Source organism: Balaenoptera borealis (genome assembly GCF_965194805.1).
Source record: "Balaenoptera borealis genome assembly, chromosome: 1".
NCBI lineage: Eukaryota > Metazoa > Chordata > Mammalia > Artiodactyla > Balaenopteridae > Balaenoptera > Balaenoptera borealis.
The window spans coordinates 84,441,279-84,458,514 of record NC_138860.1 but is presented as its reverse complement, the minus strand read 5'-3'; the positions used below and the strand labels follow the sequence as shown (position 1 = coordinate 84,458,514).

The 17,236-nt window shown below is 43.5% G+C and overlaps 1 pseudogene across 1 annotated transcript in view; it reads left to right on the top strand.

The window, feature by feature from the left end:
• Positions 1-17,236, top strand: part of LOC309607998 (late cornified envelope protein 2A-like) — a 366,173-nt pseudogene that overhangs the window by 315,592 nt on the left and 33,345 nt on the right. Inside the window, exon 8 of the transcript XR_014249615.1 lies at positions 537-708. The product of XR_014249615.1 is annotated as a late cornified envelope protein 2A-like (transcript). The remainder of the gene's footprint in view (positions 1-536; positions 709-17,236) is intronic.

Here is a 17,236-nt window from a genome sequence, read left to right as displayed (position 1 = left end):
TGTGCCCCTTGTGAAAGATGCCATCAGCATCCTGCCCCATGGTTTGAATCGCCTGATGCCAGGTCAGAGCTGAGGCTGTATAAAAGGCTGAAACTCCTGAGAGCACCTCAGTCCACCTGCCTCCTGGGTGATCTGCTCCAGTGCTGAACCAGGTGAAGGCATCTTGAGGACCAGGAGGGACTCTCGGTGCTGGTGCTTTGGGCAGACAGAAGCCCTGGATGGAGGCTGAGGACAATCTTGAAGAAAGACAAGGAGAAAAGTGGGTTTGAAAGGGAGGATTCTGCTGGAAGGGGAGGGAGGATTAGTGGAAGGGAAAGAAGGATTGACGTCTTTTTGAGGTTGCAAAAAAATCATTTGAAATTATGGAGTTCCTAGGTTGAAACTGTTTGCATGCCTCTTGTAACTCATTTGGGGAGATTGGGTTTTAAAAATCTGATCATTATAAAGAAGAAATCTGGTGAATTCATAGTTCAGTTTTAAATGTAAGGAAATTATCTTGGGCTAGTTGAACTTAAAACTTCTGTATTTTCTTCCAGCTTCATTCAGCTCCTGCTGAGATGTCCTGCCAGCAAAACCAGCAGCAGTGCCAGCCCCCTCCCAAGTGTGCCCCCAAAGGCCCAGCCAAGTGTCCCCCCCAAGTGCCCAGCCCCCTGCCCACCTCCAGTCTCCTGCTGTGGCCCCAGCTCTGAGGCTGCTGTAGCTCTGGGGGTCGGGGCTGCTGCCTGAGCCACCGCAAGCTTCGCCGATCTCTTCGACGCTGACACCATAGCTCTGGCTGCTGCTCTGGGGGCCGCTGCTGAACTGGGCCATGAAGACCACTGAGGAGCGACACTTCAGGAGCCAAAGTGCTGATGACCTGCCCAGCCTGAGTCTTCTCTTTTTCTGGTTTGGAAGAACGGAAGAAGAGCGTGGAAGCGCTTCTGAAATGCTTAGCGTTTCCCTCTTCTTCCTGCCCATGTTCATCCCTTTGTGAGGTCTAGATGTTTAACCTCTGACATTCACTGGCCTGATTCCCCTCTCAGATACAGTTCTTTGGAGGACTTGGATTGGAGTTCGGTTATGAAGCTGTTTTCCCTGTAACAATAAAGCTTTTTCTTCCTGATGTCACTGCCTCCTGATTATTTTGTTCACCTCTCCCACTCCCCACCCCCTGCCTCAAGCCATCCTCCCTTCCCTTCTTTTAAATGTAAGTGGACACTTAAAAAAATCAGTTTGGGAAACAGATTGCAGCACTGAAGCTACTTAGACCTCTGGGAAATAATATTCCCTTTTATGATCTGAAGAAGGGAACTTTAAGCTTGAAGGAAAGGATCATGTCCGAGACCATTCCTCTGACACAAGTTTTCCATGAGGGGGGCCAGGAACGGGTTTTCAGAGAGGAGATGGTGGTACCCAGAAAGGTCGCAGTGAGATGACTCTGGGAGGGTTTCTTTCAAGCACTGGGTGATAGTTTAAAAAAGAATTCATTTCCTAGTCATGGGCAATAAGATCACCTAAAGTGCTCATTCTGGGCTCCAATGAATGGACACCTTTACTTTTCTGATTATTATAATCCTGGGGGCTTCCATCAGTTGACTAGAGAAGAAAGCTGATGGGGGTTAGTTTCTGGGGGACTGTTTAGGAGGCAGGTATGGAATGTCTGAGCCCATTTCCCCTGGCTCCTGAAAGCCTGAGTTTGGGTCTGAGTAAGGAACCAAGAAGGAACCCCTCCTCTGCCAAAGACTGTCTCCATGTGGTTGGGGTGTGTGTGTGTGTGTGTGTGTGTGTGTGTGTGTTTGTGTTTGTGTGAGGGAATGGAGGTGGGACCCGGGGGGCTTCTGTCACTGCGTTGGGTTTTCTGTTTCCTTTAGGAATAGGATGGTTCCTTCAGGAAAGACTCAGTAGTGATACAGTAAGTCCCCTACATACGAACCTTCAAGTTGTGAACTTTCAAAGATGTGAACGTGCGTACTCATGTCCAATCACATAAGTTAGTTCACACATCTGGCGTACATTGTCACATGCAGCCTGCCCTCCATCTCCTACTGCTGACGATCCTTCAGCTCTACCATCTCCCACCTCCTCTCCCTCCTCTAGTCAGTAACTCTTCTTGCCTGTTAACCCGATGCCAGCCCCTGTATGCCAGCTGTTGAACTGTACTATCGTATTTTTCAAGGCACTGTACTGTAAGATTAAAAATATTTTCTTTATTTTTTGTGTTTGTTTTTTAATGTAGTATTTGTGTGAAAAGTATTATAAACCTATTACAGTAGAGTACTATATAGCCGATTGTGTTATTTGGGTACCTAGGCTAACTTTGTTGGATGTACGAACAAATTGGACTTATGTACAAGCTCTTGGAACAGAACTTGTTCATATGTAGGGGACTTACTGTAGAAATGATAATTCTGAATCAGGCTTTTATGTACAAGATGAACTCTTCCTTTGATAAGCGTTAACAGTGATGGGTAAAATAAGTTAGTGTATGAGGCTACAGCAAGTCCATATAATGAGCGTGTACTTGCCCAAATCATCTCCCAGAGGAGATCCTGTCTCCATCTTGTTACTTCATTACTTCCTCTTTTCTAATACTGACCTAACCTTTCAAATGTCTCATCTGTATGCACCAACAGGTGGCCCTAGGTACATGCAACCTGTTAATCAGGCTCTAAAGCCATGTTAAATGAAACTGGTGTCTTTTTGTGACTTACCTTTCCTTGTGTGCACACTCATGCCTCTCCCAGCTCACTCACTCCCAAACCTATGTTTCACCATCAATTCTTGAATTCTTAGTCTTGGATTTCACTTTTACCTCATATTCATGGTTGTGGGCTGTTGCATTGATTAAGAAGCAGTTCTGAAACCAGATGACCTCCAAAGTCTTTCCCAATTCTTAAAAGTTAGTTATTCTAAAGGCACAATTTTTCATGGGCACTTTGGACCTTTGGAAAGGTCTCCTTTCCTCCCTCCCTCCCTCTCTCTTTCCTTCTTCCTTCCTCCCTCCCTCCCTTCCTTTCTTCCTTCCTTCCTTCTTTCTTTCTTCTTTCTCTTCACATTGGGCAGTGGCCCCAGGGAGAACCTATCTTCAAAAGGAGTTTGGGGTGAGGTCAGGAGTGGAGAGTCTCACAAGCTGGCTTGGTATTTGGCAATTCGACCAGCATCCTGCGCAAGTTTTTCTTTCAGGCCCACCAGGGCTGTATGGGGGTATGGTAACCTGACTACATTCACAGCTCTCCTGGTCTTAATTATTCCATAACTTTGCCTGGGGTTTTCTTCCAGTCTCCCGTGACAAAGAAACTGCCACTGAGATTCTCATAGGCACGTCCTCACCATCATCTTTACTCAATCCCACCCGGAAGCATCTGGATGAAACCCAGCAGGCTTTTCGCATAAACTGTGGCCTTCCCCGAGGGGCCAAGGACCAAGATGCTGAGAGATGTGAACTAAGATAACAAGTGAACTATTGGGGTGGCCAAAAAGTTCGCTTGGGCTTTTCTGTAAGATGTTACAGAAAAACCCGAACTAACTTTTGGGCTAACCCAATACAAACTAGCATCTAGGTGACTACACTGGGATGAATGTGTGAACAGGGGAACAGTGTGTGTGTGTGCATGTACACTGTAGAAAAGGGCAAAGAGAACAGGTCCCAAGAAAGGGGCAAAGTTCTCTTCACTTGAGCCCCAATGCCCTGTCTTAGCACACACACAGCCCTCTCAGCTACGAACAGAGGTCTGTTTGGAAAGTAAATATGCTACAGCAATCCTGGCACCTCTGTGAGGTGACTTGAATACCCATGTGCACCACCTATGGTGCTACCTGAGTGATGAATGTCTCTGGGATGTAAGCGTCAGCTGAGAATGTCTATTGGGAAATGGGCCCCTCCCAAGAGCCAGCGCCTAACTGGAATCTTATAAAAGGTTCTCAGTCCATTGCCTAGCAGGTGGTGCATTCCAGTTAGAAAGCTGAGTGAGTCTTCCAGTGGAACCAGGGTCTGGTAAGTCTCCAAGTGGAACCTGGGGGAGGAGGATGGGAAGAGTTGAAGGCAGAGGGGAGGAGAAGGCAGAACACAGCCAGCAGGTAGATACAGAAAGAGGGCCCTGGAGAGTGCCTTAAGCTTCAAGTGAGCTGACCTCTCCAGGTGTCATGAGGACATGGAAGCCAGATTGGGGTTGGGGGGGTGACTCTGCAAGGTGACACAGCAAGTCTGTAGCAGAGATGTGACTGGAATCCAGGTCTTTGGCTCCCTGACCTGGGATGTATTTCCATCCTCTGCACCACTCTCTTTTTCCTTATGGTCATGGGGAGTGAGAGGCATAGGCAGGAAAGAATGACTAAGACATGCTTCTGGTGTTCATAGATTCTTTAGATCTGGGTGGTTGGGACAGACGGACATATGTGTGATTTTGGTATTTTCTAACTGAGGTAGTGCTGACGCAATGCTAATGATAGGCGAATACCATTTGAAGGTCTAGGGCCACAGCGAAATGGGGGAGGGGAAAAGAGCCAGGAGATTTTGGACTGGATCAGACAGAAAAATTACCACAATATCCTCTTTCTTTTCCACTGTGGTGCACTTGGGTGGTCCTTACTCTAGTCAGAGAAAATGGAAAACCATTGATTCTTTGCATAGACTGTTTCCCACTCTATGCAGGTTTAACTCAGTGGAACTCACTCACTGGAACACTTGTTTGGGGTTTGTTCCTTTGCTTCCCCTCTTTCTTGCGCGCGCGCACGCGCGCGCGCGCGTGTGTGTGTGTGTGTGTGTGTGTGTGTGTGTGTGTGATTTCCTTCCTTGCATTATGCCGGGCTCACGTGCTCACAAAGTCAAATCTCAAAAGCCCCGTGTTGCAAAGAAACAGTGCTCCCATGTGAAAAGCTGCTTCTCTTCCAGGTTCTCTGTGACGATGACCTCCCAGCAGAGCGGCAGAGACTTTTCCAAGGGCTCTTCGCAGGACACGAAGAGTTCGTGTCCCACCCCGGTGCCCGACGCCTCGTCCTGCTGCGGCTTGGGCTGCTGCGGGGACTCGGGCTGCTGCGGCTCCAGCTCCGCCGCCGGCTGCTGCTTTCCCGTGAGGCGCCGCCTGCAGGGCAACCGCGGCTGCTGCTGCTGCTGCGCGGACAACAGCCAGAGTTCCGGGTCCTCGAGCTCCGGCTGCTGCGGCGCATGCTGAGCCCACGGCTGCCCCACACCTGAGCGAGAGCCGCTCCCACGCCGTGCCTGCGCCCCTCAATACCGTGCTCCCCTGCGGGACAGGGCCTCAGAGCTTGCCCCCTGAAAGATAACTGCTCTTCGGTGTTCAGACACCCACCCTGTACTCAGCCCCACAAAACTCCCTGACCACGCCCCCCCGCGCCCCCTCTTGTGCTTTTTCTCCTTGGGAAGCTGAAAGCCGTGGGTGGGACACTGGACTTTACTGTCTGCAGGGACTTGCGTGTGTAGGTGCTCAATAAATGCCTACTGATTTGATTGTCTTTTGAAGACATGTCATAATAAAACTTCTACTTCCTGAGAACACTCCCTTTCCTATTTGTTGTTTCATTTGTGTATTTATTATCATGTTCTGTTACTCCATTTTCTCACTCAGCTCTGGCTTGGCACATGTGTAAAAGGCGGGAAACTAAAAATTTCCCTGGAAAGCCTGAACAAGAGTGGCTTTCTGGTACTTAATCGTGATAGCAGAACTCACATAATGGAGCCAGACAGTGTTCTGAAGGCTTCATGGGACATGCATCATCCGACTCAGTGAGGTAGGTGCTATTATACCCATTTTACAGAAGAGAAACTGAGGTTAAGGACCTTGCTCAAAGTCATTCAGCTGGTGCATGATGGAAAGAGCCAGGGCTTATGCTCGTAACTGCTCAGCTTGGTCCCCGGAAGGCTTCCAGAGCCTTGCCACTGAGGTGCTCACTCTGCTACCCATCAGGCCCAGGCAGCTGCGTGGCAAAGGTTTGGATTTGCAACTCTTAAGGGCTTTGGAATCAGGTGAGCTGAGACTTAACTTTTGCCACAGAAGAGCACCAGCCCACTGCTTTGCTTGCTGGGTAAGGGAACTTTGCCAGTTGAGCGTTCCAGGAGACTGGGAACTTCCCCCTCCAGGCCTCATTCATGCAGCTGAGGTCTGACTGGGAGACATGGGTTTCCAGGACTCTGCAGGGTGAGAAGTGCCATGCTCAGAATTATGGGAATGTCATTCTCTAGAGGTGGTGGTTGTGGTGGGGTCATCCTGAGTAGCTCGGAAACCTCAGCCTGCAGGTGTAGATCTTATCCACTCATTTCAGGAAGAGGAAATGGAACAATGTCCTCTGCAGTGGTGTCTGCTGGGTTCACAAGGGAAGAGGCAATAGTAACAGTGATAATAATAGTGACAATGGCTACCACTTATTGGGCATTTACTCTGTTCTCATGCTTGGTTGGGCACAGGTTTAGGCATTTTACATATATTATCTCCTTTAATCCTCACAATAATCTCCATACATAGACAGGAATTTCCCTATTTTTTTCATATGTAATGAAACTGGGGCTCAGAGAGTTTCAGTGACTTGGCCAAAGTCACACAGCTAGCGAATGTTCCAGGTCCCTGGATGGTGAGTGAGGGAGATGAGATTTGAACTGGGATCTGTCTGACTCCAAAGTCCATGTTCTCAGACTCAAACTGTCATATTCTCGTATCTTAGAAATCACCATCACCCAGGGAAGGGGACACTCAGACCTCTGCAGACACACCCAGGCTCTTAGAAAATTGAAGCCTGGCTTCTTGGCTGCTGCTCCGTCAATGACCCAATGACTGGTAAGCTCTGTCAGGGCATCCACCCAACAAAAGGTATTTGCTCTGAGGCAAGGTCAGAAATGCTTCATTGATTTCATCCAGGATGTTTATACTTGAGACCAAATGACCCCTGTCATGGAGGCTCTGAAAGGCAGTCCTGCTCTGAATGAGAGGGGCCCTTATTTCCATCTCCAGGATTCTGTAATTTCCAGTGAGAGGTGATTTGTGGAAACTGTTTACAAACAGATGACATCACCCATGGAGCTGCCTCTCCCAATGCCAGTGATGTGTGTCGAGGCAACAAGCCCTGGGACTTGGTAGAGGGGTGAGGCGGGTAGGGAGAACCGCCTGACTCAGAACAGACTGATTGGAAAGCCAGCCTCAGGGTGGCGGGGGTGACCCTTAATCAGGGAGCTGAGGCATGAGTTTTGGGAAAGAAAGATGGTGACTCATCACTGAGAGACACGTGAATCCGAATAGCAGTATATACCCTTGCACACAAGGCCCAAAGATATGGATTAAATGGCTGACTGTGAGATGGTGGTACGGCCAGGCTCAAGTATGTGACCCCCAGCAGGACACACAGGGGGACTTTGATGAGAAAGGTTTGGGCATTCTAAGAATAGTTTTATTACAGAAACCTGGAAAGCTACTTCAGATGGGCTAGAGGTCTCTGTTCATGGCCCCATAGCCTTTTCTGACTTCTAGCAGCAGGTAAAGCTGTTTACGTGGCACAGGCTTTCCCTCAGTGACAGCACTGTTGAATGTATTTTATTCATGATGGCTCCAGTTCCTGCTTAAATTATGTTATTATAGTAATAAAAATAGCAACTGATATTTATATAGAACTTAGCAGTTTATAAGGTGTTTTCACATATCTCCTTCACAACCTGCAAGACAGTATTATTGTCTCTGTTTTCTTTTTTTTTAAATGTGTCTCTTATTTTTATTTATTTATTTATTTATTTATTTATTTATTTATTTATTTATGGCTGTGTTGGGTCTTCGTTTCTGTGCAAGGGCTGTCTCTAGTTGCGGCAAGTGGGGGCCACTCCTCATCGCGGTGCGCGGGCCTCTCACCATCGCGGCCTCTCTTGTTGCGGAGCACAGGCTCCAGACGCACAGGCTCAGTAATTGTGGCTCACGGGCCTAGTTGCTCCGCGGCATGTGGGATCTTCCCAGACCAGGGCTCGAACCCGTGTCCCCTGCATTGGCAGGCAGATTCTCAACCACTGTGCCACCAGGGAAGCCCTGTCTCTGTTTTCTGTTTAACAGATTAGGAGAGGCTCTGAGAGTTTACATGATCCACCTGAGGTTATCCAGCCAAGCGGTGGCAGTCTCTGATTGGACTAGGCTTTCTAATGCTTTCCAAGAAAGCCAAGAGCCATCTCTTCTTTTTTTAAAAATTTTTATTGGAGTATAGTTGATTTACAATTATGTGTTAGTTTCTGCTGTACAGCAAAGTGATTCAGTTATACATATACATATATTCACTCTTTTTTAGATTATTTTTCCATATAGGCCATTATAGAGTATTGAGTAGAGTTCCCTGTGCTATACAGTAGGTTCTTATTAGTTATCTATTTTTTATATAGTAGTGGGTATATGTCAGTACCAATCTCCCAATTTATCCTTCCTCCCTACTTATCCCTTGGTAACCATAAGTTTGTTTTCTACATCTGAAGAGCCCCCTCTTCTTAATCTGTACACTGAGATAATTGAGTAATGTCACCCAATTAATTATTTAGGGACAGTGTTTATTTATCCCTTATTTATTATTGCATTCCTAGCATCTAGAACTATGCCAGGTACATATTAGCGGTTAATAAGTAAATGGATGTTAATTAGCATATCATGTGTAAAGTGTTGACCTAACCAATTCTAGGAGATGCACAAAAGTATGTCTTTACTTCAAGGAGCTTATAGTCTGAGTTGAGAAACATGGTAAATAATCATATAAGATATGAATGATAACATCACATACAAGAAATAATGTCACATACAGATACGTACAATATATACAAATACAAGAAACATCAAAAACAAAACACGACATAGATAAGCACTATGGGGGTTCAAATGAATTTAGATGAGGATTTGTTACAGGACTTCAAATGAGGGCAAGTTACTGTGGACTGGGTTATTCACAAGATTTCATGGAGGAGGGATCTGCACTGGGTCTGAAGGATGGAGACACTTCGGGAGGCAGAGATTCATTTGTTTATGCATTTACTCAACTCCGTCAGACGCCGTTGGCAGTGCTGGGACAGGATGAAGAATGAGACCAAGACCCTGCCTGCATGGACCTCACCTTCTGGGACAGAGGCAGACAAGAAAGTGAGCAGGAAAGTCAGATTATTTCACATAATGAAAAGTGCTGTGACGAAATAAAGAAGAGAGAGATACAGACATGAACCGAAGGTGTATGGAGATTTTAGATAGGGACCAGGGAAGGCTTCCCCGAGGAAGAACTATTTGAGCAGAAAAGGTGGGAATCATTGCACAGAGCAGGAAGGCATATGATTATGGGGTTCTTACCTTGCTGGCAGCTTGAGGCTACGATGTTTAAGGGGAGCACACAGTTATGTTGGCCCCATTAGAAACTTTTACTACTAGGGAAGTAGCTTGGAATTCCAGTTGCTTGGCATACAGATTTGATGGTAAGATTAATCAGATACTATGAGCTGGGCATTACTTCACTTAATCCTCCCAACTCTCCCACAAGCTAGGTTTTGTTCTCACATATTTGGGATAAGAAAACTAAGATATTATTATAACAGGTAGCCATCCCCAGGTGGTACAGTTTGTAATTGTCAGAACAGGATTTTGAACTGTATATGTCTGACTCCAAAACCAATGATCTGAACACTGAGCTCTAATTGCTTTTTGGGGATGAAGAAGGCGAGTAGTTTTAAGCTTGAACAGAGGGAGGAGAAAGGAGATCCAAGGTGGAGGTGGTGGTGTAGAAACACCACGAGGACACATCCTTAGAGAGGAGAGATGAGGCCAGATCACAGATGGTTTTGGTTGCCAAATCAAGGCATTGAAACTGTATATATTTGTGGCAAGTGACGGTAGGAAAATGGTTCTGAAAGAAGTACTTTAGGAAGATAGGAGTTGCTCTACGTAACACCTACAGTACTCTCTGACATGACCCTAAGATTAATTAGGCAGTGGTAACTAGTGCTCTGGAGGAGGAAGTGAATTGAGAAAATATGGTATATCACTGTGAGAAGGTGCAATGGCCCAGGCTTGAAGTGAGGATCTGAACGCAGTACATGGCAGTGGGCAAGGAAAGGAAATGATGGATGTCAAAAGCATTTGTCCAGAAGGAAGAAGAATAGACAGAGCTGGGCGATGTATTGGGACTGCAGAAGAGGAAGCAGCTGGGGTTCTCTGAGGCTTTGTGACTGGTGATTGGGAAATGATCATACCACTGACAAAACAGAGAAGTCAGGAGAAAAGAGATGTGGGGAGGAGGAGTAAGTTTGGTCCATGGCATGTTGAGTTTGAGGTGCTAGCAACACATGACCATGAGGCAGGATGTGGGGCTGGAACTCCAGACATAGAATCTCTGAAAATTGATATAAACACATAGAAATAAGTCATCCAGAGATGAGAGTCAATTCCTTCAGAATGAATGTGGTTTCACCTCTTCATTGAAAGTTACTGAGAGGACAGACCTGGTCTGTCTGTCTTGTTCATTGCAGCAACCTCAGTGTAAAGAACAGAGAGAGACTGGTTCACAGAAGGCACTCAGTCAATATGTGTTGAGTGAATGAATGAACAAATGAATGAATGGGCAAACAGAAAGTCAGGAGTTGAGCTGAGGGGGATATCGAGCATTTAGAGGGGAAGCTGAGTCCCAAGGGAAGAGGGCAAAGATGAAATCAGAGAAATTATTCAGACAATTCATAAGACTATTTTCGGGTCTTAGATTCTAGAAATCCAGGTGGAGGAGAACCAGGACAGTGCAGAATTGCAGAAGCTGAAGGATCTCATCCAAATCAAGTTAATTACACAGGATCTTTCTTCCTGTTGCATGATCTATCTTGTACTCTTTAAAGCATTGAACAGTTATAATAAGAGATTCCATCAGGATGGATAGAAGTTTCATCTTTCTTTATTTTTTAAAAAAATTTATTTATTTTTTATTTATTTATTTTTGGCTGCGTTGGGTCTTCGCTGCTGTGTGCGGGCTTTCTCTAGTTGTGGCGAGCAGGGGCTACTCTTCGTTTTGGTGCGTGGGCTTCTCATTGCAGTGGCTTCTCTTGTTGCAGAGCACGGGCTCTAGGTGCGAGGGCTCAGTAGTTGTGGTGCACGGGCTCAGTAGTTGTGGTGCAGAGGCTTAGTTGCTCCGCGGCATGTGGGATCTTCCCGGACCAGGGCTCGAACCCGTGTCCCTGGCATTGGTAGATGGATTCTTAACCAGTGCCACCAGGGAAGTCCCAGCAGTTTCATCTTAACTCAGTGGAACTTGTTGAACAGGAAAACTGGCATTCATACAGAGTGAGGAAAACATCCTCTCTAATGACACTGCAGAAGATCAGAATGATTTGGCCCTGATAAATCTGAAATACGTCAGTTTGCCTCAGGATGTATGATAGTCCACCCTAGAAAAGCAAATATCTTCTCTTCTCTTGTAGACATTGCATCAGAGCAAGAGCTACCGCTCCCAATGTATCTCATTTAATGATGTATCTTGTTCTTAAGAATGTATAAGATCTATTGCCAATAATGTAGCTATATCAGCTCTGCATGCTTGGAAACTTAGTTTGCAGTGCTTGAAGGCTATTTTTCTATGGGTATGAAATGTGATTACATGTACCTGAAAGTCAGGAATCAACCCTCTCCCTTTATGCCCCACCTCCATCTGGTGATTTTCTGTTCATAATCGCAATCTTTCATTCATGAAAATCTTATCGATCACTTACTATACGCTATGTACTTACGTACTTACTATACTCTACGTACTGTCTGATACAAGCAAGTAACTCTTCTCTAATAATTCAGTGGGAGAGAGAGTCAAATGTCACAATATGGTTAAATGCTTGAATTCAGCACCACAGAGAGGGGACTGCTCATCCTGCTGAGGGGTTGGCAAAACCTGTAGTTTAAACTTAGTCCTGAAGGATGTATAGGAGTTGGCCAGGCTGAGAAGACAGGAAAAAATGTTTAAGCTAAAGTAAACAGACTTTAAGTTTAATTAGGTCCCATTTGTTTATTTTTGTTTTTATTTTCATTACTCTAGAAGGTGGGTCAAACAAGATCTTGCTGTGGTTTATGTCAAAGAGTGTTTTTCCTATGTTTTCCTCTAAGAGTTTTATAGTGTCTGGTCTTACATTTAGGTCTTTAATCCATTTGGAATTTATTTTTGTGTATGGTATTAGGTAGTGTTCTAATTTCATTCTTTTACATATAGCTGTCCAGTTTTCCCAGCAGCACTTATTGATACAACCACTATGAAGAACAGTATGGAGGTTCCTTAAAAAACTAAAAATAGAGCTACCATACGACCCAGCAATCCCACTACTGGGCATATACCCGGAGAAAACCATAATTCAAAAAGAGACATGTACCCCAATGTTCATTGCAGCGCTATTTACAATAGCCAGGACATGGAAGCAACCTAAATGTCCATCGATAGATGAATGGATAAAGAAGATGTGGCACATGTATACAATGGAATATTACTCAGCCATAAAAAGAAACAAAATTGAGTTATTTGTAGTGAGGTGGATAGACCTAGAGTATGTCATACAGAGTGAAGTAAGACAGAAAGAGAAAAACAAATACTGTATGCTAACACATATATATGAAATCTAGAAAAAAAATGCTACTGATGAACCTAGTGGCAGGGCAGGAATAAAGAGGTAGACATAGAGAATGGACTTGAGGACACAGGGCGGGGAGGGGGAAGCTGGGACGAAGTGAGAGTAGCCTTGACATATATACACTACCAAATGTAAAATAGATAGCTAGTAGGAAGCAGCAGCATAGCACAGGGACATCAGCTCAGTGCTTTGTGATGACCTAGAGGGGTGGGATAGAGGGTGGGAGGGAGACTCAAGAGGGAGGGGATATGGGGATATATATAAGCGTATGGCTGATTCACTTTGTTGTGCAACAGAAACTAATGCAGCGCTGTGAAGCAATTATACTCCAATAAAGATGTATTAAAAAAAAACAGCCTTAAGTGCAAAGGCTGGCAAGGTGAGTACATGTTTTATAGCCAACAATTTTGCATGACTGGAGCTCAGGGAAGCCAGGGCAGGTGAGATTATACAACTGATCAGGGAATAGATAAGGCAGGGCCTTTTGCAACTACCCAAAGCTCCTGGAACTTTATCCTGGAGGCCTAGTGAACCATATTTGGGGGCTCATTAGGTCTCTCTCCCTTGTTTTCAATCATACTAAAGTTACCTTTGCTTAAAAAATGAGGGCATTAACTTTATCTCCAGTTATCATGTCCATCTATCTTTTTTTTTCCTTAGTGTCTTATCCCAGTTTTGAAAGTACCATTCATTGTTTTATCTTTTATTAAATCTTCCTTAATCCAGCTGAATAATGCTTGTCCCACCAACCAACCGTTATGCTAGATGATCTCACTCCAGGGTCGCCAAGCCATCACTCAAGCTCTGCATCCGATGGTCTTTCCTCAGTTCCCAGGATCTTAGCTCTCTGTGCACCACTGTGCACCGTTGATCAGCGTCTGCCTCTCCCTTTGTGACACTGCATTTCCCCTCAGTGTTTCTGTGCTTTGGGCTTTTTAATAATTTCCTCTCTTCTGTTCTCTCTCCTAGCCCCACCTCTAAATCTGTGTATTATACCTAAGTTCCAGCCTGTAACCATCCAACGTTCTATAGAGAAATCGCATTCATTCACTCGTTCCTCACAATCTTATTGAGGGCCTAATATGTGCTAGGCTCTTGGTTAGGGTTTCAGACAGAAAGACACAATCTGTGTGATTCCCTTACATGAATGTTTCCAAAATCGCCATCTCCAGTTATGACATTTCCTGCAAATTACAGATTGAAAGCCTCTGATTCTCATGGAATAGTTTCATTTGGATATCTCAGACACATCTCATACTAAACATAACTTTTTTTTCCTTCAGATTTTTCTACTTCAGATGGTGGGGTCTCTGTCACCATCCACATTGAAAACTGCAGTGAAATCTTTGAGTCTTCCCTTTTCCTTGCTTTTGTATCTGACCAGTCACCAAGCTGTGTGGCTTCTTCCTCCCCAGGTTGGTCTCCCTTTTGCCCTTTTCTTTTTATCCCTACCACCATTATCTTTTAATCCTCGACAAAAAAATGGGCAGGGAGTTTGGAAGTAAAGGATTCAGGAAAGACACCTGTCATTAGGGCCAAAGTGGGTTAGAGTTGGAAATCTTAATCCAAGCCTACAAGGGATAACATGGAAACAACTAACTGTAGTGGGGTCAGAATTCGATATCATATCTGCTAGACAGCTCTTTACACTGACACACCCTAGAGCACAGTAACCCTAATTGTCCTCTTCCTGCCTTACATTTTATTGTTGGCCAATATTATAGCTTCATCTTAACACCCTCAAGTTAGCCATCATCACTTCTAGTATTTTATACTGTCAATGCTTGTTTATTTTTATCCCCATTTTCACCACCACCCCTCCCAATTGCTGTGTCAGGTCATTCCTTCTTTCTGGATTCCATTTCCTCCTTCCTGAAGTAACTACTTTGCTAGTTCATTTAGCTACTATCTATGATTGTCAAAATCCATCTTTATCTAAAATATTTTAATTTGTTCCTCATCCTTAAATGATATTTTATCTGGATATAGAATTCCAGCTTGGCAAATATTGTCTTGGTTCACTTGCAAGATATTTTCCCACTGTTTTTTGACACTAATTCTTGAGAAGGGTGCTGTCAGCCAAATTTTTATATTTTGGAGGTAATCTCTTATTTCCCTGGCACTTTTTATGACTTTCCCTTGAGATCTGTGATTCTGAGGATTCATGACTTTCATTAATTCTTGAAAATGGTAGGGCAACAACTCTTCAAATATTTCCCCTCACTCATTATTTCTTTTATGGAAGTCTTATTAGAAACATGTAGGACATTTATATTCTCTATTCCAGAAAACACTGTACTGACATCATTTCAACATGTCTTCCTATTCATGATTTCTCTTTTCAGCTCTTTTTAATATATCATTTGCCACCTGTTAGTTTACTCCAATATCTATTCTCCCTTCCACATTATTTAAATTCCTAATTAATTGTATCATATTTTAGATTCAGATTCAGTTTCATGGTTGTCCAGAATAAATATCCCAGGCTCTCTTGCAGCTATACATGGCCATGTGACTCAGTTCTGGGCAATAGGAAGCCAGTGGAAGTATTTTCAGGATTCTTTTTTAAAGGATAGATCCACACCCTTTGCCCCTTTCCTACTTTATCCCTTCCTTCCTCTCCCTGTTTGGATTGTGTATTTATGGCTGGAACTACATATTGAATCAAAACAACAAGCGTCATCCCCTATGAGTTGTAAACAGAAAGGTAGAAGATGAATCAGTCCCAGATGGTTGTGGAACCGTAATGCCAGTGCTGGGTGGCCACACTACAGAATTTTATGTGAGAAAGAAAACTAATTTTAGGTGAGAAACTTGTAACTTGTTAAGCCACCATCTCTTCTTTTTATCTTTTATTCTTAGCCAAATGTAATCACTAATTTCGAAAAATTATTTTTTATTTTTTCAAATCGAAGTATATTTGATTTAGAATGTTGTGTTAGTTTTTGGTGAACAGCCAAGTAATTCAGTTAAATATATACACATACACATGTATATGTGTATGTGTATATATATATTCTTTTTCATATTATTTTCCATTTTGGTTTATTACAAGATATTGAATACAGTTCCCTGTGCTATCCAGTAGGACCTTTTTGTTTACCTATTTTATATATAGTAGTTTGTATCTGCTAATCCCCAAATCCTCCAAATCCTAATTTATCCCTCCCCACCCTCTTCCCCCTTTGGTAAACATAATTTTTTTTCTATGTCTGTGAGTCTGTTTCTGTTTTGTGAATAAGTTCATTTGTATCATATTTTAGATTCACATGTAAGTGATATCATGTGGTATTTCTCTGTCTGACTTACTTCATTTAGTATGATAATCTCTAGGTCCATCCATGTTGCTGCAAATGGCATTATTTCATTCTTTTTTTATGGCTGAGTAATATTCCATTGTGCGTGTGTGTGTGTGTGTGTGTGTGTGTGTGTGTATACCACATGTTCTTTATCCATTCATCTGTCAGTGGACATTTAGGTTGCTTCCATGTCTTGGCTATTATAAATAGTGCTGCTATGAATATTGAGATGCATGTATCTTTTTGAATTAGAGTTTTCTCTGGATATGCCCAGGAGTGGGATTGCTGGATCATATGGCAACTCAATTTTTATTTTTTTAAGGAACCCCCATACTGTTTTCCATAATGGCTGCACCAATTTACATTCCCACCAACACTGTAGGAGGGCTCCCTTTTCTTCCATTCATTGATTTTTAAATGTCATTAACTATATCTGTAATTTCTTATAGTTCTTTTAGTTCTTTTTCATGGTGTCTACATGTTTTCTTATGTTTTAAATTTCTTATTTATTGTTTTAAATAAATTGAAACATTTATTTATTTATTTTATAATTAATTTATTTTTATTATTTATTTTTAAAATTTTTGGCTGCATTGGGCGTCCGTTGCTGTGCATGGGCTTTCTCTAGTTGTGGTGAGCGGGGGCTACTCTTCGTTGCGGTGCGCGGGCTTCTCATTGCAGTGGCTTCTCTTGTTGCGGAGCACGGGCTCTAGGTGTGCGGGTTTCAGTAGTTGTGGCACACGGGCTCAGTAGTTGTGGTTTGCGGGCTTAGTTCCTCCGCGGCATGTGAGATCTTCCCAGACCAGGGCTCGAACCTGCATCCCCTGCATTGGCAGGCGGATTCTTAACCACTGGACCACCAGGGAAGTCCCGAAACATTTATTTTTATAAGAGTTATCAGATATTTCTTTAATTTGAAATATTTTGGCAGTCTCATTCTACTATTTATAGAGTATATTAACTTTCACTGAAGGTGAACTTATAATCCAAAATTACAAAACACACAAGAAAACAATCCACCATGAGTTCATCTTCAGTGGGACTTTATTTGTGAGCATCTTTTGTAACTTTTTGAAGACAAGTCCTTCTAGATTAATTTTGGGTTGGTTTCTGTCAAACAATCCAGGTCATCTGCCTGGGACCAATTTTTATTTTAATTACTTAAATTAGGGATTCTCAGACCACATGTGTAGTATACTTTGGAAGAACGGCAAACCAACATGAGGCACTGGCCTGTGGTTATAAATTATAACCGTAATCCCAGGCTAAGGTGGACAGGCTTCCCTGTGTCTGTGGTATCCTTTTATCTCGTCAACCTTTTTTTCCTGAGGATGTCCTTTTTTTTTTTTTTTTTTTG